At 47.5% G+C, this 21,603-nt stretch overlaps 1 protein-coding gene across 1 annotated transcript in view; it reads right to left on the bottom strand.

Annotated features, from left to right (window-relative positions):
* Positions 1 to 17,959, bottom strand: part of CSGALNACT2 (chondroitin sulfate N-acetylgalactosaminyltransferase 2) — a 71,051-nt gene extending 53,092 nt beyond the window's left edge. The window contains exon 1 of the mRNA XM_090057073.1: positions 17,794 to 17,959. The gene's annotated coding sequence lies outside the window, so the exon portion shown is untranslated. The remainder of the gene's footprint in view (positions 1 to 17,793) is intronic.
* Between the last annotated feature and the right edge of the window lie 3,644 nt (positions 17,960 to 21,603).

Genomic DNA, 21,603 nt, shown 5'->3' with positions numbered 1-21,603 from the left:
CTGACTGGTTTATACTTCCTTGGAGCTTCCTTCTGCCTTTTCTTAAAGATGGGCAGCATACTTGCCATTTTCCAATTATCTGGCAGTTCCCCCAGTCATCACGAGTTTTCAAAGATAATGGCCAGCAGCTCTACAAAACACACCAGCCAACTCCCTCAGCACCCTCGGATGCATTGCACCCGACCCCCATAGCCTTATACATGTCCACCTTTTCTAAAATAGTTTCTAACCTGTTCTTTCACCACTGTTGGCTGCTCACCTTTTCCCCAAAGTTGCGCTGCCTGGTACAGTAGTCTGGGAGCTGACCTTGTCTGTGAAGACAGAGTTAAAAAAAGCCAGTAAAAAATACCCTGAGTACTTCAGGTTTGCTGCATCATCTATCATTAAGTTGCTTCCCTCATTTAGTCAGGGACACGCACCCTCTCTGATCCTCCTCATGTTACTGACAGACCTGTAGAAACGCTTCATGTTAACCTTCACGTCCCTTGCTGGCTACAACTCCAGTTGCACTTCAGCCTTCCTGACTTCATCCCTGCATGCCCAAGCAATGTTCTTATACTCTTCCCTAGTCATTTGTCCAAGTTTCCACTTCTTGTAAGCTTCCTTTTTGGGTTAAGCTCACTAAAGAGTTCTCTGCTAAGACAAGCTGGTTTTCTGCCATATTTGCCATTCTTCCTACACTTCAGGATGGTTTGTTCCTGTGCCCTCAGTAAGGTTTCTTTAACATACCAGCTCTCCTGGACTCCTTTCCTCCTCAGACTGGCCTCCCAGGGGATTCTGGCCATCAGTTCCCTGAGGGAGTCCAAGGCTGCTTTTCTGAAGTTCAGGATCCATACTCTGAAGCTCTTCTTTGTTCCTTTCCTCAGGATCCCAACTGTGATCATCTTGTGATCACTGCTGACCAAGTTGCCATCCACTTCTACATTTCCCACTAATTGTTCACTGATTTTGAGCAACAGGTCAAGAAAAGCAAGGCTCTTAGTTGGTCTCTCCAACACTTGCACCAGGAAGTTGTCCCCAACATTCTCCAAAAGCTTCCTAAATTGCCTGTACACTGTTTTGTACAGCTGTGTGAAATTTTGGCAGCCATTTTGTTTTGAAGGCGTTTCTGTGCCCAAAACACTGAAATCGAAATCAGAACAGAAGGCTCAGAAACATCTCCAAAATGAAATGGAGGCATCCAAAACGTTTCGGAAAACTTCAGAGTTTCAGAGCCAGGCTTGCAGGGAAACAGATGTACGTTGCTACCCTGCCGCACACTGGGCAGGCAGGGGTGGCAAGAAGACCCTGGTGCAGAGCTGTACTCCCTGTGGAACCAGTTTGTGCAGCAGGGCAGTGCAGCACGGAGCAGAGATCCTCACTGGGGTCTCCTCACTACTGCTGCCTGTCCCACGCAGCCCCATGTTGCTGGGACAGCGAGAGGCACGTAGTGGCAGCAAGGAGACCCCCACCACATCTCTCTGCTCCCTGGAGAACCAAGTTGCACAGCAGGGACCAGCAGGCTTGCTTGCCACTTTGTGCTGCTTTCCTGCCTCATGACCCAGCATGACAGGGATCAGAGATCTGTGTGGGGATCTCCTCACCTGCAGGGAGGGCAGCGGCCCACCCCTTACCTGGGATGAGCTACCCACAGCCCTGCCCTGCTCCCTGTGGGACTCCAAGCCCTGCCTAGCTGGGTAGAGCTGCATGAAGGTTCCCTCGCAGCCTGCACAAAACAGATTTGGAAGAGATTCAGCCAAAACAAAAACATGATAGTGATCCAAAACACATCACTGTCCTCCAAAACGGCCAAATCAGAAACAGAATTGGAACTCAGCCATTTTGTACAGTCCTACTGTTTTGCCTGCAGAGTATTCTTTCACCCACCCTGAGAATCTAAGCAACAACTATTTATATTGAGACGTTGCCCATGCACTTAGGATCCCAGAGGGCCCCGATTTCTAGTCAGCCTTTTCTTTTCAAGAGAAAGTTCCTGCACTTAAGTAGAAGAAATCCTGACTTTTTGTCCACCAATAATAGTTAACCACATCAGTAAATAACAGTCCTATCCAATCCAGCTTTCACTTATGCATACGGGAGTCCTGACTTTAAACAGAGCTTGCATCAGACTAAACACAACCACTGCAGCACCAATTTTAAAATCACCCTTATTCTAAGTATTTCTACTACTGTCCTTCTGGTGAAAGATCACTACCCATGACATTTCTCCACACAGTATGAAATAAAGACTTTCCTCTGCAACTTGCATTATTAGCTAATCTTCCAAAAAACAGCAAAGTTTACCAAGTGTGTTCACTTTGTGTAAAGTTACATATTTAAACACAGCAGGGAAAAGTTCCACCCCCCTCCTCTACTTCTGCTGCCATCCCCACCTCCTCTTTGTCCTATTGCCAAGATAGAAGAGAGCAGTACCATGTGGTTGCAATTATTTTGCCTAGTTCTTTGAATGAAAGTATAATCCACAAGTGCAGGGGGAAAAAAAAATGCACAATTACCAGCCTAGTACAATGCAAAAGGGAGGGAAATCAAACCAAGGCAACTCCGTCAGGATTAACCAAAAAAAGTCAAATTAGAAGCAGTAAACACTGAAATACTTCTGAGTGCATGACTTTTGTAAGAGACAAATAGCTTCCTACCTTTATTTAAATGCAGAATAATATTAGTTGAATGGGGAAAACTATAGAATATGCCAGTAATCTAATTAAAATGGTCCTGTGTGCCATTCTTTCATGTCCTGTCCTAAAATTTACGTATTAGTTTATACTTCACAATTTCATCTAACCCATGTAAAGATTAACATGGGGGTAGGTGACCTTAAAATAAACAAACAAACCTCTTAATTAGTCGCATGGAAATGTCAGTGTGATTTCAAAGCATGAGGTTGCTTACAGGGAGGTGCTAAATTAGTTTTGAAAGAAAAAAGAAAAATGAATGCTGGATGCAGGATCATAGTAAAGTAGGGCTAGAAGGGATCTCACAAGGTCACCTAGTCCAGCCACCCTGCTCAAGGCAGGATCATTCCTGACCAAGCCATCCCAGAGTGATGTAGTTAGCTCATTCCTGTGGCAGTAGTACCCAAGCACTGGGGGTGCCAGGCTTCTTCCTGCTGGTCCATAACTGGCTGGAGCTAGCACCACATGGTGCCAATCTCAGACTGCCCTGCATGCCATCACATGTGGCACAGTCCCAGACCCACTGGAGTAGTTAGAGGTAAGCTGGATCTGGTTAGGGAGCGGAAAGGGTAAGGAAGAACTTTGTGGACCATATCTAGTCCATAGAGTTGACTGCATCCCACACTACTTACCTAGCCCTCAGGGCCATGTGAGTTTGACACCCCTTCTTATAGTTTCCTTAAAGCAGTAGCTTTATATATGTTCTGAGATTGTTGATGACAACGTTTTAGCAGAATTTGCAGATTCTCTGGAATCTGACAGGGGCCAAGTTGTGAACATTTCTGCTATAGCCATTACATGCAAGTATGGTGAAATGCAGACTATGGAACACATGTGCCTTTGCCGACTCCTTGGTGAGGCCTGTATGAAGGAGGACTTCGCTGCAGCAACAGATAGAGCTATTGCTTATGCACAATTCCAGAAAAACATCTAGTTTCCAACAAGGACATGAAAAGAAGAACTACTCCTTTTGTTTGAAGCAGATGTCTATTCGGTTGCCTCAAATATTAAAGTATAAAACTCAATGGGCAGCACGGAATGAATCCGTTTTATTTAGCAGTTGAGAGACATCATCCTCTATAGCTGTTCTAAGTCAATGTTATATCTAACACTAATCTTGTTATACATTCATGCAAAGTAGCAGCTCCCATACAACACAATTTTATTTTAAAATTCCTTGCTACGCATAACACTGCTTAGCTTTAAGAAAAAACCCAAACACAAATGGTCACTCAGAGTAGACCATTTAGCTCTTCATACTGTCATAGCGTAACACACTTATCTCTTCATACACACTTGCCAACCTCAGGAAGCTGTGTAAGTATGCAATGACTACCCAACTGCCCATCAAAAATGACAGGTGGATAGGGAAGCAGGCAGGGATGGAGCCCCATGCCCCAACCCCGTCCGGGCCCATTCACCCCTTCCCTCCTGCTGCTTGGGGTCCAAGCCCGCTCCCCCACTCCCCTCTGCAGCAACCGGGGCAGGGAAGGAGCGGCACTGGATCTGATGCAGGGAGGACCAAGCCGGAGGGTGGGGAGAAGCTGGGCCACTGCAGCAGGGGGAGTGGGGTAGTGGGTCTGGACTGACCCAGCAGCGGCAGGGAGCGGGCTTGGACCTGATGAAGGGGGAGGAGGCTCGCTCCTCCCCAGCCACTGCCCTGTTGGACCAGGCCCAATGTTTCCCTCTCTCCACTCCCAACTGCTACAGCATGCCGGCTTCTCCCCACTCCTCTCCTGCCCCACAACATGTGAGACCTGCTCCTCCCCCCACTGCGTCAGCTTTGCAGGTGGCGAGGATGGAAGGGGAGGGTGGGCCGAGGCCAGCACCCGTGGCCACACCCCAGCCTGCCCTGCTGCATCCCACCCCTGCTCCCCACATGCCGCCACCACCTCCAAGGAATGTGGGGGGGGGGGGTGAGATGCTAGCCCGTGGCTTCACCCCCTCTCCCATCTGCTCCATCATCACCACCACCCCTCCCCCCCATTCCATCTGCTTCATTTCTGCTGCCTCCAGGCTGTTTGAAAACCAAATCAATCAGAGTGCAAATAAAGTGTTATGGACAGACAGATTAAGGCTTTTATATTGTTAGAATTACAATTTAAACTCCCACCAGTACAACTCTATAGGCCACTCCAATTTTGGTGTTCCAACTGGAAGTTATTTAAACTAAATCAAAATAGCCAATAACCATTAAAGTGTTCACAAAATGAATTATATCAATAGCATGCACAGTTTATCCATACTTCTTTAAAACACATACACAAGTAATTATCCTATGAAGACAAGCCCTTAAATTCTTTGACGAGCAGGATAAGCTTGCACTGATATTTTAAGTATCATAAAAAAACTGTTCCAAGCAGACATCCACATCTGCTTAAGCAAATGTAGCAGTTCACACTTCAAAACTACTCTTAGAGGCTCTCTGCAAAAATTCAAAGCCATCACTGTAATCTCAAGTCCTACTTTCAAATTTTTTTTAAAAGGAAAGCAAAAAAGCCTATATTACAGTGAAGAAGCCAGACCTCAAAGTAGCTAAGTCACCTTACTTCTGTCAACTAATGAAGAACTCCCTCATTTTACTAGTGGGAAAACAAAACAAACAAACAAACAAACAAAGAGAGAGACACACACACACACCAGCTGAGGGATGACCAAGCTAGAAGTACACTAGCTAGAACTGGAACTAACCAATTTGACTCCCACACCAAAGCATCTATCATGCAAGAAAACTGTAAATGTTCTAAATCTGTAGCAGTGGTCAAAATACAGCCCATGGGCCAGATTATTTTTTACTATGCTATTATATAAGACTATAGTCTTATATCGGGGTGGGCAAAATGTGGCCCAGGGGCCAGATGCAGCCCACCATGCCATTCTATCCAGCCTATGGGGCCACTAGCCAGACTAGGAAAAAATTTACTTTTCTAAAGGGGAAAAAAAAATGATTCAGTACGATAACTGGCCTTCTATGCCAATTACAGACAGTCAAAAAGCCTGACGCTGAATTGATTCAGTCTTTGCAGGTTAGTCTAAACTGCAGAGATTAAACTGAAAGAAGTGAATAGACATTTACCTCGGTTTCAGGAAATGCAGCCACATGCTTCCAGCGGCTCAGGCCAGAAGCCGGAGGGCACTAGAGCACAGCTCTCTGGCAGATAGTCAGTATGGGCTGCGCATTTGGTTCCTCTTCCTGCTGCCTCTCCCCCACCCCCTGAGTTCTCTGGGATTTACAGTCCAGAATCAAAGCAGCAGGACTTCGCAGGGTTGCTCATCATTTCCTCTTCCTGCTTCCAGGTGCCTCTGGGATTTACAGTCCACAGTCATAGCCTGTAGTAAGTTTGAGCAGGAGAAGGGGTGTTTAAGGCCCCCCTCCCTAGCCCCAGATGGAGTTTGCCAGGGGGGTTAGGGGGAAGTCCCCCCTGCAGACTGGGCTGTATCCCCAGCCAGGCTTGCCCTCCCACAGCCCCTTGTCAGCCAGCCCTCACTGCTCCAGCTAGGAAGCAGAGGGGTGGGGCCAGCCCTGCTCTCTGGAGCAGACAGCCCAGCCCAGGAATGGAAAATGCTGCTGGACTGTGATTTAACTTGAACCAGGAAAGGGTCTGGGACAGAAGTTTCATAAACCAGTTTGACCCAAATCAGTTAAGCCTGGTACTACTACATTCAACCAAGTTTATCTTAAACCAGTTTCAGCCATTTTGAAACTTGTTTATGTGCACTGAGCTCCTGGTCTGTTACAGGTTTAAACCAGTTTCTGACCACTTAAACTGATTTGTGTATAATGTGTCCCTAGCCCAAGGGTCACCAGCCCCGGCACATGTGCCAAGCATGGCACACAAGGCCATTTTGCTCGGCACACCACCGCCAGCCTGGGCTCTAAGCAGCTGCTGCCAGCCAGAGCACCGAAGCTGCTCCCAGCAGGAGGCTGCAAGCAGACTGGGCTCTGTGGGTCAGCTGCAGCTGGCAGGCTGCAAACAGCTGCTCCAGGCTCTGGCATGTTGGCACTCCAGCACCTTCCAAGGTAGACATTGTGGTTTTTTCCAGCACTCCGGCCAAAAAGCGTTGCCTACCCCTGCCCTAGCCTAACCACCAACATAGCAATGATCTCTTTAAGAGCTTAAGTTAAAAACAAACTCTGTATCTATAAAAATAATGTTCATGGTAATTTAAATGTTATTCTTCTCTAAACTTGCATTAAAAAAATCCCCTGAATTCCCCATTTGAAGTTATTTCAACACATTTTGTCCACTTGGCAATGAAGACCATAATAATTTAAGCTAGTTCAAAATACAATTCTCATTTAATACACAAATTCTGAGATAATCTCTTTTCTTTTCCTATTCTAAGATTTCTATGCATGTATCAGACAGCCAAAATGAGTTCACATATGTAAAATAGGATTCTTTCCCTTTGTAATAATATACCAATGATTAGTCACTCCTCAGCCCATGGTTCTCAATTTACAGCTTTTCTTCCCATTCTCTCTCAGAATAGTTTATAATTTTAGCACACTGGTTACAGAAGCTCATCCACCCCACTCCTACCAAGCAATTCAGCTGTCAAGTATATGTACCACTAGAACTGCAAGTCTGGGGCCAAAAATTATTTAAACACTGTATCTATGGCATTTTAGAAGTACAGTAAGAAGTATTTATTGTTATAAAGCCTCTTGCATTTTAGATTTTAATAGCTGCAAAACTACTCTAAGATACCACAACTAAACAGAAAACAGTTTCACTAGAGAGGAGTAACACAATACCTTGCTTGAGCCAAAGAACGAAAAAAAAAGAAAAAGCCTGTCAGACAGTAGGGTAGAACCATCTGTCTTGGCCCTGGTTAGCAGAAGGCTGGAACATCATTTGCTTTACTGCTAAGCAAAGAAAAGAATATTTGAATGCTAGAAGTAACTGAAACAGCATGTGTAGAAGATGCCTGCTCAGCATTCACAAAAAACTTCTGAGACAGAAACAAGTGTCCATTTCCTTCCACAAAATGAAAATCAAAGATTGCTGCAAAGACAGATTTTATTTTTTAAAGTTAACACTAAACAAGACATAAAATATGTACCTGGTAAAGATGAATGTCAGTTTTCAACTCAAATGCCTAATAAATGAAAGCAACAGACCATCAGCATTTAAGAACTAGGCTGAACCCATCACCATATTATTTAACAGCCATTCAAGTCAGTGGTTGTGCTCAGCCCTCTTACCAAGACTTGCGTGTCATGCTTACTTAACGTAGATTCCCCTTACACAGGGCAAGAGAGGGTGAGGAGATGGTTGTGATCCCAACACCCATTTGCAACCTTTTTATTCAGTTACTTTTCTTGATATTTAGAAATGGGTGTTTTAACATTTAAGGCATGGTGTATCTGCACTTTATAAACCAGTGATTCTGAAGAGTGTGCCCAAGACAAGTGAAGCGTGTAGCAAGATCCCCCCTGTAATGAGGTAATGATCACCCTCCATCCAGCACCCCACCCCACCCCACCTACTCCAGCCCTAGCTAGAGCTGCTCCTCTAGAGACTGTTACTGCCACTGCTGCTTTCCTCTACCTTTCCCCTTGCCCTCTGCATCCCCCATGCCCTGTTACAAGAGGGCTGGCAGGCAGATGCAGACAGCTGCACTCTGTGGCTTTGTTCATCCCCTCTACTCCTCCCACATTCCTGGTCGCAGGAGGGGCACAGGGATGTTTGTCAGCATAGGAGACCCTTCAGGAGCAACCTCAGAAGCAGCTTCAGCAGCAGGGGTTGCCTCACTCCTCACACAAGGTACAGAGCATGGGTTGGGAGGGGATGGACAGTGGAAAGAACAGACATCAGGGTGAGGTCCTGCCCCCAACACCCTTAAGTGGCACAAGCTAGACTGCATCTATATTCTCTGCATCTGTAGCCCTGACGCATCCCCCCTTATCTTTTCTGGATTTAGATATAGCTCGGTCATTTTTAACTGGGTGCTGTGAATTTCAGTAATATTAACATTGAAGCTAAAAAAAGGGGGTGAAGACTAATCCTCTGCTTAATAAAGATGCATTTGGCATAATTTTTTTTTAGCAGCACATCTTGGCACAAGTATGATTTTATCTGGCAGGAGAACAAAGTACTTTGCATGCTCCCTTACCTTCTTTTCAGATTTAAGAGTGATATATATACGACCATTTTTAATCCAGAGAAAAAAGCATGTCCCAGGTATCAAAAGTCTGAAAAATACTGCCATAGATCAGGGGTCGTCAACTGGGAGTATGCATACCCCCAGAGGTACTTGAGAAGACCCTCGGGGTATGTGCAGGCAGGCAGGGACAGAGTCACCACACACCATCTTGTGCTGCCACACAGGTGCCACCCGCCCAGCCAAATGCAGGGGAAGCTCACAAGCTATGGATGCCACCTCTGTGTTCAGCTGCACACCACCCTTTACCCCCAGCAGCTGGGTGGGGAGACACTGGTCTGTATCCAGCTGTCAGGGGTATGCTGATCCAAAAAGTTAGACAGATTTCAAATTCTTAATTATTTGTACATCACGTCTCTGCTTTTCCTTGCAAAGGAGAATTCAGCCAAATGAAACTCTGACAAACTTGGGGACTTGGACCTGAACTAACAGGCTAACACCTAACAAGGCTTTGGTGTGTAGAGATAGTCATGGAAGTAAGTAATCACTAGATTGATTTTAAAATATTAAAGCTGACACAAAATGAGAGGAGAGTCCATTTTTCAACAGAGAATAGACAGTGTCCAGAGAAAACCCAGAGCCCTACATTTAACCGCTGCAGGGGGCAACCTGGGATTTCTACCAGGCTGCTCCTTTTAGGCCATGTTCAGGACTACATTATCCATGTCAGCCCCTGGCCAACCAACGAAATCTTGCTATGCTCTCCACTCTATCTTCTGAGAATAAATGTGTTACCTTACCATAAACTAAGAAGCTTCTGGCTTTTCTGAGGAGCAGGCTCTATGCCACTCTAAACTGTCATCCCTTTTCAGATTAGGGGTGGGAAATTATCTGGGCTTGAGGGTCATTTAGGCAGCTTTGGTGAGCTATGTCAGCAAGCCCCCACCCCTGCTGAAATGGGCCAGTAACCCTTCCCCTCCACCCCAACCCCCAACACCACACTAAAAACTCCCTAGAGTGTCTGGGCAGATGGGATGAGACCATGGATAGGCAGGGAGCAGCATCCAGGAGCAGGACAGGTGGATGGGACCAGGACTAGGGCAGGGCCAGGATCATGGAGTTGTGACAGCACAGGGCCAGGGCCCATGGAAGAGCCACAATCCACATGCCCCTGCAACAAGAATCAGTCCCACAGACAGGGACATATGGGGAGTGGATCGCAGCTTCTGCTGTCACTGCCCAGCACAGTGATACTCTGCTGTCACTATGGGGAGAAAGGCTGCAACTTGGGTGGGTAGGGCACATGGCCAGGTATATGGGATGGAGTCAAAGGCAGGCAGAGACTGGTGTCTTGCTCCCAGACTCCTCCCTGCCCACCCACGGCCCCATCCCATCCCTGTGTGGGTCCTAGCCTGGTCTCCATGGAGACCCCACTCACCCCCTCCATTTGGCATCCCCAACAATGGATATGGGGCAGATGGGCTGGGATACCCAGGCAGCGGGGCCACGGCTGGCAACAGAGACTGGCAGAGGCAGCTGGAAGGAGCCACCGCTGCCGGGAGGCAAGTCCAGCCTTCATGCTGCCCCAGCCCTACTACATGCCCACAAGCAACAGAACTGGCCAAATGTGCCATGGCCTGGGCTGCCCACCCACACCTAGACTAAGCAGGGCAAAGGGACCTGCCGCAGGCCACGCAAAATCCCCTGGCTGGCTGGATCTGGCCCATGGACTGTATTTTGCCCACCCATGAACTAGATCCTGATTCTGCTTACATGGAGCACTAGCAGCAGCAAGTGTTGCAAGGCATCAGCTGCTCACAGGAATCCGAATAGCAACAATGCATCTCGAGCAGGTCCAAGGAGGTGATCCTCCCCCTCTGTGCGACACTGGTCAGGCCGCAGCTGGAGTACTGTGTCCAGCTATGAAACTATGAAGCTCTGGTTATTCCACCAGGGATTTGATGACCACTTTTTAAATGATTGATTTGCATCAGCAGGGTTCAAATAATGCCTGTTTCTGGTTGGAACCAGGTGATGAGATCAGAAAAATGATTTAAGGATCAGGCCACCTGGTCAATGGGGAAGCTCCTCCTGGGGCAGTCCTTTTTGGAAACACACAGAAGCATAGGCCTCCAGAGCTCTTTCATTCTGGAGTACTGTAGCTGGAGTCCTGCATCCAGTTCTGGGCGCTGCACTTCAAGAGGGATGTGGACAACGTGGAGAAGGTCCAGAGAGGCCATTCGCATGATCCGGGGGCAGCAGGGCAGGCCCTACGAGGAGAGGCAATGGGACCTGAACCTATTCAGCCTCCATAAGAGAAGGCTGAGGGGGGATCTAGTGGCCTGTTACAAACTAGTCAGGGGGGATCAGCAGGCACTGGGGAAGTCCAGCTTCCAAGAGAAGTGGTGCTGGCTCCTACCCTGGGGGTCTTTAAGAGGAGGTTTGATGAACACCTTGCTGGGGTCATTTGACCTCAGTAATCTTTCCTGCCATGGCAGGGGGTCGGACTAGATGACCTATTCAGGTCCCTTCCGACCCTAGAAACTATGAAACAACAATGACAAGTATTTTATCATCTTGACACCAGTACTTGGGAAAAGCTTTAAGAGGCAGAAGCACTGGAGTCACTTAACTGAAGAATACATTTCTGCATCTTAAAGCTGTCATAGATAACAAGCTTCAATCCTATAGTGACGGCTTAAGCCCTCCCCTGAAAGGCTCTGGAACCAAGATAGTTAATTTGTGAAACTATGAAAACTGAACTTCTGCTCCAACTCAATTTATCTTGTGTTCGCTGAGTACTCAGAAAACACAAACTAATTCATTTTGCTTCCTCTTGGCCTGAAGTGCATCATTTTGAAAACGACTTCCTTCCTGAGCAGAGTACTATTTTTCTTTAAAAACCCACAACCCTCCATTTTGCAATTCTGGCCCAATAGAATGATCCAAATCTGCAGTTTAAATAATTTAAATTAAAAGAAGCTCCAAATATAAAGCATGTAATTCCAATTACACTTAAATAAAAAATACCAATCCATTTTGAAGCAACTGTAAATACAGCTGATAGGATTGTTTCACTGGTCGTCTGTCTGGCTTAGCATCCAAGTTTTCTCTGTTGTGAACAACATCTATCTGCTGTGCCATATCAAATATGAGATGACAGCCAACTCTTCTCTACAAGTCCTTGATCCAATTACCCCAAACACACTCTAAATGTCAGTCAGCTGTATAACCACATTTTGACCAACATGGAATAATATCTAGCAACTGGCTACAATTTAACAATGGATAACAATGTTCAGGTCCTACCAACTTGGATCAAATATAAAAGGCAACAATGGAAGATGAAGATTTGCACAGAATTATTTTAAACTTTCTGCTCCTGCAGGATCCAACTGCTTTGGGATAGAAAGCAACTCAAAAGTACTGTTCCACTATTTTAGAAATACAATCACAGGGTAGAGTTCTTCCTACCTTTGGGGTGTTAGAGGGTTTCAAGGCCATGTGTGATGTTGGGCAATTTCTTCCACTACAAAATACATGTGAAAAGTTTCACTTAAAAAAGATAATGGTATCAGGCAAAAGTGAGGTAGAGATGAACTCCATGCTAACTTGAATTTGATGCGACACATCATACAAGTTCAGCAGCTTGTGATAAATTACTGGCTTCAAATATTTGCTGGGCAGCACAGGGATGGTGGTGGTACAAGAACATGAAGGCATACAAGTCATTAGCTACATTGGGAAGTTGTTATTGATATTTTCCCCCATTTTAGATAATAAAGAAAGCTACATATTTTTTCTATTAATGGATGATCTCCTCTGGAAATACCTATAGACTACCATTTTCCACACACATGTGCGTGCACACTATACTGGGTCAAACTAACAGTCCACTTAACTGTGTCACCGATAACAGCAGAAACAGATGCTATAGAGGGGGAGAAATGAACAAAATAACTTCAGATAGGTGTTCTCAACCTCTGGCCTGCAGGCCAAATATATCCTACAGAGCGATTTCATCTGGCCCATGGGCCTACACATGGGTGCAGAAATTTGGTAGCAGGAGAGCCAACCTGCCCCTTGCAAAACTCCAAAAATCTCAAGTCCCATGTATGGCTGGAGCCCAGCCCAGGCCCCCCATCCCCACTGTGGGGCCTGCCCCACTCCCTTCCTCTGCAGGGCCAGGTCAAGCTCCTTTCCCCTCACCAGACCCCCCTCCCCTCTCCATACAACCAGACAGTGCTCACCCCAGGCACTGGATTGAGACCACCAGCCAGATCTGGCCTGTGCTTGGACCAGGCCACTGCCCATTCACCTGCTGGGGAAAAGGTACAAAACCACTGCTCTAGAGAGTGATCGATCCCCTGTTCAATTCATGGCATTGGCCATTATTGGTTTAGAGATGCCAGAGGAAAATCTTCTACCATTCTGTTCAATAGCCACTTACAGCTCTATCATGCATTAATTTTTCCAGTCCCTTTTTTGAACCTATCTGCCTTTACCACCTCCTGTCCAACCCAAACAGAACTGCTCCACAGCAAATGGAACCAGTAGGACCTGGTCCAAACTGGTCAGAACCACTCCAAACCACAACTAGTCAAAACTTACTGGAATAGGTCCCAACCAGTCCGATTCGGTTTCAGCCTGGAAGAAGCTGCTTAAGGCGCCCCGCACCCCCCGCATACTCCCTCCCAGCCCACATACCTACCCCCTGCCCCACAAACTGGGAGGCTGGGGGCAGAGGGGGAAGGGCACCAGCAGGGCCAGGGGGCTTTTTTCTATTTAAACTATTTACTGGGTCGGGACTGGCCATCAATGTTTACAAATGGGACCTAGTACAAAAAAGGTTGCGCGCCACTGCTCAAGAGTGATCTGTCCCCTATTCAATTCATGGCATCAGCCATTACAGGTTTCCCTCCCTTTATGCAAGTTCTGTATGTGCAAATTTGCTCTTATGCGATTACCCTTTTTATAGCAAAAATGCATTATATGCAAGGTAAATTCACTCTCATGTGATCCGTGTGTTGAAATCCAGTCCACTGCTTTGTGCAGTGCATTGTGGGAGTGACACACACCAAAATATAGTCTCCTGTGTGGATCTGTGCTCCTCGCTCATTGCCTGCAACACTTATTTCTGTAGTTGCCGCCCCCATGATGATAGTGTCCTGTGCTTGTGTGTACTGTCTGCTGCTCGGGAGTGCCAGCAGTGTCTTGTAAAAAAGTGACAGAAATGGGTTAAGGGGTCAGTAGTCAAGGTCTTGGAATATATCCCTATTTGTTACATTGTAGTAAAGTGGGTTCCCTTTATGGGAATTTAAGTTATGAGCTGTTATAGACAGTTGTCCAATAACACACCAGGGTGTTGAGCCCCGGGCTGGCATCTGTCCTGCCCTACCCTTCTGTGAAGAAGGGGTCTCAGCCATCTGCCCAGAGCAGTATGGGGAGCCAGGGGCCGCACACAGACTCCTTTAGACACATTGATGCTGCAAACTGTTCCCTGGGACCTTTTACAGAGGGGCAGAAAGCCAGCAGCAAGCCCCAGACAACACAGCCTGGGCAGCAGCAGCAGGTAAAAGGTTTTCCCAGCCCACTGCAGCTGTGGGTGCCCTGGGAGGCAAGAAGTAGGCAGTGCTGGTTGGAAATGGGTTTAAACTTTAAATAGCCTGTTACTTCCCTACAGCCAGCTTCTAGGCACCTGTAAATGAACAGCTAATTTCTTAAGTGAGGAGTTATTACCCGCCAACTGTTCTCCTCTTTAACCTCAGACTATGGGAACTAGTGCCCCCTCACTTTTACCCCTTCCATCCCTCCTCCCTGCTCTGCTGCCTTCCTGTTCATGAGGCACCGTCCTGCTTCCCTTCCCTGCTGGATTGTGCCCTTTGCTAAACACCAACTGGTAATACATTACTGGTACAATTGTACTTATTGTTTAGAAAATGTAAACTTCCACATCCCTCCTTCCAATATAGCATGCACCATTGGTTGCATTTCCCTCCACCTTTTCCAATTCTAGTGCATCTTTTTGGACCAGAACCAGAATTGCGCACAGTATTCAAGAAGTGGGCAGACTATAGATTGGTATAATGGCATTTCGTTATCAATTCCCTTCTTAAATGATGCCAAAAATGTTACTGACTTTTTTGGTTGTTGTTGCACATTAAGCTAAGATTTTCAGAGAAGTATCTACCATGACTCCAAAGTCTCTTTCCTGAGTCATAACAGCTAGTTCAGAACCCAACACTGTGTATGTATAGTTAAGGTTATTTGCCCTCTCCCCCACCCCACAAAGTGCATTACCTTGCACTTACGCACACTCAAGTTTACCAGCCATTTTTTTGCCCACTCACTTAGCTTCATGGATTTCAATTTGGTAATGATGACTTGAGAGAGTACTACTACACTAAACTCCCAAGCTAGGTCATGAAGGACATTTATGCATATACATCTGTCTACTCCAACACGCCAGAGATCCAGCGGGTCAGAGCAGACTTGATTAATTGAGCCTAGCACTGTGTTGCGTTCATTTGTATAAATAGAGAAATGTACATCAGCACTGAGAAAATGGTAGCGGTGCGCTTTTGAACGAAAACACCTTCAATACGTTTAGTTCAAAAGCATGCCACCACCATTTTCTCAGTGCTGATGAGCATTTCACCATTTATACAAATGCATGTGCTACAGTGCCAGGCTCTTTTAAAAGCACCTGGCACTGCAGAGCTTGTTCTAAAATTACAGAAAGGCATCTGCTAAAAATTGATTATAATGATTTAAAAACTGGGCTGTTAATGAAGCCCTGCAGCTACAAGCGAGGTCCAGAGATAGCACCCCATAGACATCAACTGACAGGTACTAGGCTGCTATGTTTGGAGAAGCCTTGGAAGAGCTGTTTTCCATTTTCTGCTCTGGCCATCTGTCAAGTTGCATCTCCCGTACTCTGGGTGCTGAAGAGGACCTTGACGTTTTGACTAATGCAGGCTGGAGTGGAGGAAACTACTTCACCTTTCTCCTAATCACTGGCATTTACAATCTATGGGAAATGAAATTTACCCTTTCCCATGCTCCATTTTTGGGATATTCCTCCACAACTATTCACACCATGGCAGCCTCAGGCAGAGCTGATTCATGTAGTTTGACACTACTGTCAACAATATGTTTAAAAGCCAAGCAAGAAACTGACCGACTTTGTTCCTTTCACATGGCTATTGTACAACAGAAACAGCATGGCTTGCAAGAAATATATAAATTAATTTCAAAACAAAAAGTTAGCAGCATGTGAGAGAGACAGAGAAAGAGAGACACTTATTATTAGAATGACTTCAGTTTAGTCAAGCAATTCAATCTTATGATTCCAGAGCACGCGCGCTCTCTCTCCCCCCTCACACACACACGCACTCTCAGTTTGTGTACTCATCAGGGTACATCAGGTATTAATTGAAAGCACACAAGCATGTGAAACAACAGAACCTGAGTTCTTTAAGGCAATTGGTGACAGACAGGCATGTAGTTATCTTTTTATTTAAAAAACAAAAACGTTGAGTAAAACCTAAACAAGCACATAGTTTTCCTAAGCAAATTCAAAGCTGACAAAAAAGCAAATAGTCTTTAATGCCAGCCCCCATTTTCCTTTCATTACTTCCCTATGTCTTTCAGGGGGAACGCATGGAATTTGTCAAATTTGGGCTGAGAAAATGATTCTTACAAAGCTACATTAGAATGCAGTACACTAGCCCCTTGGGTAATGAAAAGGGGAAACTTAACTGGTAACTCATACAAGATATTAGTTTACAATTATGTCATCAAAATAAGCTAAGACAGTGAGGGGAAAAAAAAGTCATCAACAGGAATAAATAACCAAATAAGCATGTACCTCTAATTATAAAGTACTCTGTAATTAATTTATTTAAAAAGCTGTATTCTTTTAAAGTAGTCTTTGAAGCAGGAGTAGGCAACCCTGGCACAGGTGCCAGAGCATGGCATATGAAGGCATTTTGCTTGACATACATGCCTCAAGGCAGACAGCAGGGAAGGGGCTGGGGCTGTGCTGCCACAACAAGGATCAGGCCCCTTGTGGCTTCCCCAATGTCTATCCCTGGCAGGCCAGCATCTTACAAGTCGAGACTCAGGGAATTTTTAGCACTCCCCTCCAAAATGTTGCCAACCCCTGCTTTATTCTTTAACTTGCTTAAAAATGAGCAATGAGATCTGCAAAGGAACAGAGAAAAAAAGTTTATGGCTGGGAGAGTCACACTCATGGTACCAACTTCTGAAAAATAATAGGACACAGATTATGGATGGTCACGGCACTTATGCAGCTAAGTAAATATACATCCTGATAACAGGGCCTGCCTATTGCTTACCTTCTAACAAGACAGGCCTTATCTGCAAGCCAACTGAGGAAACAAACTGCTTCAGTTCATACCATCCTACAGCCCCAGCCTACTTGCCAACTCAGCTGTTCTGCGGTAAACTGAAGGCCACCTGTACCCAACCACATACTACTTCGTAACCAACTGAAACCTATTTAATCGGGCGGTAACACTAGAAGACGACGGCTCCCCAACGGCTGCGATCAAAACTTGAAGAATGAGCGGGGCTGGGGGGTTTCACAACCCTGGCGCCCCTCACAAAGCTTTTAGCAGCAGCCCTGAACCTATGAGGGCCCCCACTACACACAGCGCGCAATGCGCAAGCAATGGTACAGGCAACGCGCTGGGGGGAGGCAGGGGTTAGGTGCACGGTAAGTGCAGCCCTGCCACCCGGCACAGTCGTTCCAGGCCTCTCCCGCGCGCACCCCCAGCTGCATCCGGAGGGCCCGCGCAGCTCGGCCGCGCGGGCCAGGCACCTCCAGCGAGCCTTGGCCGCGCCCGGGCTGCGCGGCGGGGTCAGGCAGCACCGAGCTGCTCCAGAGACAGACAACACCCGCGCCCGCTCCCGGCGGCTACTGCGCGCTCAGCCCCTGCCCTGCGCGGAGAGGACGCAGCACCGCCGGCCTTGCCCGGCTCGCACTCACCCGCGCTGTAGCTGTGGGCCGAGCCGCACTTCCTGCGCCGGGTCGCGAAGACGGAGGAGGCGGCCCGCCGCGGTCCCTTAAAGCGACAGGCACCGACCTCGCCCTGTCCCCGCGCAGCCCCCCCTTCGTCAGTCCAGCCGGCTGCCTGGCCTGGCCTGGCCGGGGTTGCCCCCGCCCCCACGCGTACGCACGTGCCAGCGCGCCCGCCCCACCCACCGCACGTGCCGACTAACCCCCCCCCAATCCCGCCCTGCGCGCGCACCCCCCCGGTGCCCGGGCAGAACTCGCGGTCGGGGGCGCTGCTGTTCACCACGTGACCCTGGAGGAGCTGCCCTGCCCCCCGCGGAGCCGGCACAGCCCGGTGCAGTGCGCAGCCGGCCCCGGCCCAGACCCCTGTAGGGGTTTCGTCTGCGGCCTAAACAGAGGCGATCCCAGTAGCTGGCGCGCGTCCAACCTGTTAGCAATGCTTCCGGCGGGCTCCGGTGTAGGGCTTGAGACAGCTCCTGGCGCTCTGAGGCCGTGGTATGGCCGCAGCTGGAACACGGGCCCTTCGGGTTGCAGAGATGCAGGGCAGCTGCATGGGGGAGCGGTGTAGCTCAGCTGGTGTTATACTAACATGTAACTGAGCGGCCGCACTGGAGTGTAACACCTCTCCCTCCTGCCGCCAGCCCAAATTGTCCCCTACCAGCCCGGATTAGGGTCCTCCACCTCTCCAGCAACTGGGTTCTCACTCACATCCCCAACCCTGGCAGCTGTAGTGACTCAGCAGGCAGGCTCCCCTTCCCTGCCCGTGGCCCTAGGGCAGCGTTGACTGCTACAAGCAACCTGGGGGCATAGGTGAGCTGGGTGGGCTGGGAGCAGGGTAGGGACAGAGGAGGAGTGGGAGAAACAGGGAATGCTGAGGGGAGCAGGGTATTCTTACTTTTCAATCCTCCAAGGCCCTGCTTGCCTAAAGAACTGAATATGCAACTGTTTCCAACCTGAGCAGACACAAACACCCACCCACATTTGAGAAGCTTAAAGTGTAATGTGCAACAGAGCCCTAACTATGAGAATACCTACTCTAAGCTTTTTGCCTCTAGCTACAAAGTTGGTTACTTTATTGCTCAGGGCATGTCATTTCTTTAATAGCAGTTTTGAAACTAGATCTAATCAGGGCTGGGGTGATAGACTAGCCCCATTTTTACCAATTCTGCTGTTAAACCAGTACAGGTATCTGACCTGGACAAAAAGACCAAAGACTTCCTATCTGCTTAAGGAGTTTCTCATAGATTCATAGATGCTAGGGTTGGAAGGGACCTCAACAGATTATAAAGTCCAACCCCCTGCCTAGGCAGGAAAGCATACCAGATGCCTATCCAGCCTTCTTTTAAAGACCCCCAAGGTAGAAGAGAGCACCACCGCCCTTGGAAGCACATTCCAAATTTTGGCCACCCTTACTGTGAAGAAGTTTTTCCTGATATCCACCCTAAATCTGCTGTCAGTTTGTGACCATTGTTCCTTGTTACCGCAAGAGACACCCTGGTGAACAGAGCATCTCCGATCCCTTGCTGTGTTCCCTCTAATTAACTTGTAGGCAGCCACAAGATCATGTCTCAGCCTTCTTGTGTGGAGGCTGAAGAGGTCCAGGTCCCTCAGCCTAGGGCTTGTCCAGTAAGCCCCTGACCATACAAGTGGGCCTCCTTTGGACCCTCTCGAGTCTGTCAACATCGTTCTTGAAGTACAGCACCCAAAATGACACAGTACTCTAACTGTTGTCTGCCAGCATCATCTCCTTGGTTCTATTTGTCATGCATCTGCTAATGCGTGATAAAGTGTGGTTAGCTTTGCTTTGCTTTGCTTATGATTTCATCACACTGACAACTCATGTTCATCTTGAAGTCCACTATGACTCTGAGATCCCTTTCTGCTTCTGTGCTGCTGAGAGGATCACTTCCTAGCCAGTATGTGTGCTGGCTATTTTTGCGCCCTAGGCGCAGCACTCTGCACTTGTCCTTGTTGTACTGCATTCTATTGTGTTCTGCCCACTTTTTTAACCTGTCCAAGTCTGCCTGCAATCGTTCTTTAACCTCCGGAGTGTGCACTTTACCCAACAATTTAGTATTGTCCACAAACTTGGACAGAGTACACTTCACACTCACATCCAAGTCACTGGTGAAGATATTGAAGAGCACAGATCCAAGAACTGAACCCTGAAGGACCCCACTACTCACATCCTTCTATGTCGATACTGACCTATCTGCTACCACTCTCTGGGTGTGACCGCTAAGCCAATTTGCCACCCACCGGACCATGCAAACATCTATGTCACAGCCTCTTAATTTATTTATGAAAATGGGATGAGATACTGTATCAAAAGCCTTGCTAAAATACAAGAAAATGACATCCACCTCTACTCCTGCATCACAAAACCAAATCAGATTGATCAGGCATCTACCTGCTATAAATCCATGCTGGTTTCCCCACTGCATTATTTTTCCCGCTGGACTCCCACAAATATGATCCTTCATAATCTTTTCAAAGGCCTTCCCAAGGATGGAGGTGAGACTGACTGGCCTATAATTACCTCCTTTCTCCCTTTGAAAATAAGGACCATATTGGCCCTTTTCCAGCCCTCCAGGACCAGACCCAAGTGCCACAAGCACTCAAACAGCAGTGCCAGTGGTTCTGCTATGACATCAGCCAATTCCTTCAGTCCTCTCAGATGCAGCTCATCCAGGCCTGCTGACTTGAACACATCCAGTCCATCCAAGTGAGTCTGTACCAAGTCAGCATCAACAGTTGTTGAGCTGGTGTCCCTCTGATACTCATCTAAGACCCCATTAGGAGACTTATCTTGAGCCCTATTCAAGAACACTGAGGCAAAAAACTCATTGAATAGCTCAGCCTTTTCCCATCTGTCACTAATTGCTCCTTGTTCAGTAGGGGTCCTATGCTGCCCTGCACCTTCCTTTTACTCCCTACATACCTAAAAAAAGATTTTTTGTTGTCTTTAATTTGTGTTGCCAGCCTCAGCTCTGTAGTTGCTTTGGCCATTCTAACTGGCACCCTGCAAGGGTCGGCCAAGTAGGTATACTCCTCCTTGGTAGCTTCCCCCTGCTTTCAGTGCCTATATGCCTTCTTTTTTGCCCTTAGGTTCCCCTGGATTTCTGTTTAGCCAAGGAAGTTTTTTGGCTCCTTTCCCCCTTTTCCCTCATACTGGGCTCTGTGCCTGAAGGATTGCCTCCTTTAGGAGCAACCACCCTTCTTGGACTCCTATCTCGCCAATACTCCTATTCTGCAGTGCATCATTGACTACACCCCTGAGCACACTGAAGTTAGCCTTCCTAAAGTCAAGCACTTCCCCCCTACTAGTTACTTTACCCATCCTACGCCGTATAGTGAATTTGATTGATTGGCGGTCACTGTCCCCAAGGTGACCACGAATCTGCAGGTCCCCTACCAAGTCCAGTAAGGCATTCCCCCCCTAGTGGGACTGTATACCTCCTGCATTAGGTGAAGGTCCTGCATGCAGGGTAAGAACCTACGTGAACAGCTGGATTTGGCTGACTGCTCCTCCCAGCAGATGTCAGGATAGTGTAGGTCCCCCATGACAACCATGTCCCTAAACTGTACAGCCTCCGAGAGCTGCCTCAAGAATTCCAAGTCTAGCTTTTCCTCTTGGTGTGGTAGTCTATAGCAGACCACCACCACCAAGTCCCTTTCCCCTTGACCTCCATGTATCCTAACCCACAATGCCTCAACTTTCTCCTCCTCTGATCCCATTTTGATTAGGGTGGATGTGTAATGCTCCTTTATATAGAGAGCAAC

This window comes from Crocodylus siamensis, chromosome 7 (assembly GCF_052110815.1).
Source record: "Crocodylus siamensis isolate JL-2025a chromosome 7, ASM5211081v1, whole genome shotgun sequence".
In the NCBI taxonomy this organism is placed as follows: domain Eukaryota; kingdom Metazoa; phylum Chordata; order Crocodylia; family Crocodylidae; genus Crocodylus; species Crocodylus siamensis.
This window is presented reverse-complemented; position numbering and strand designations above follow the sequence as displayed.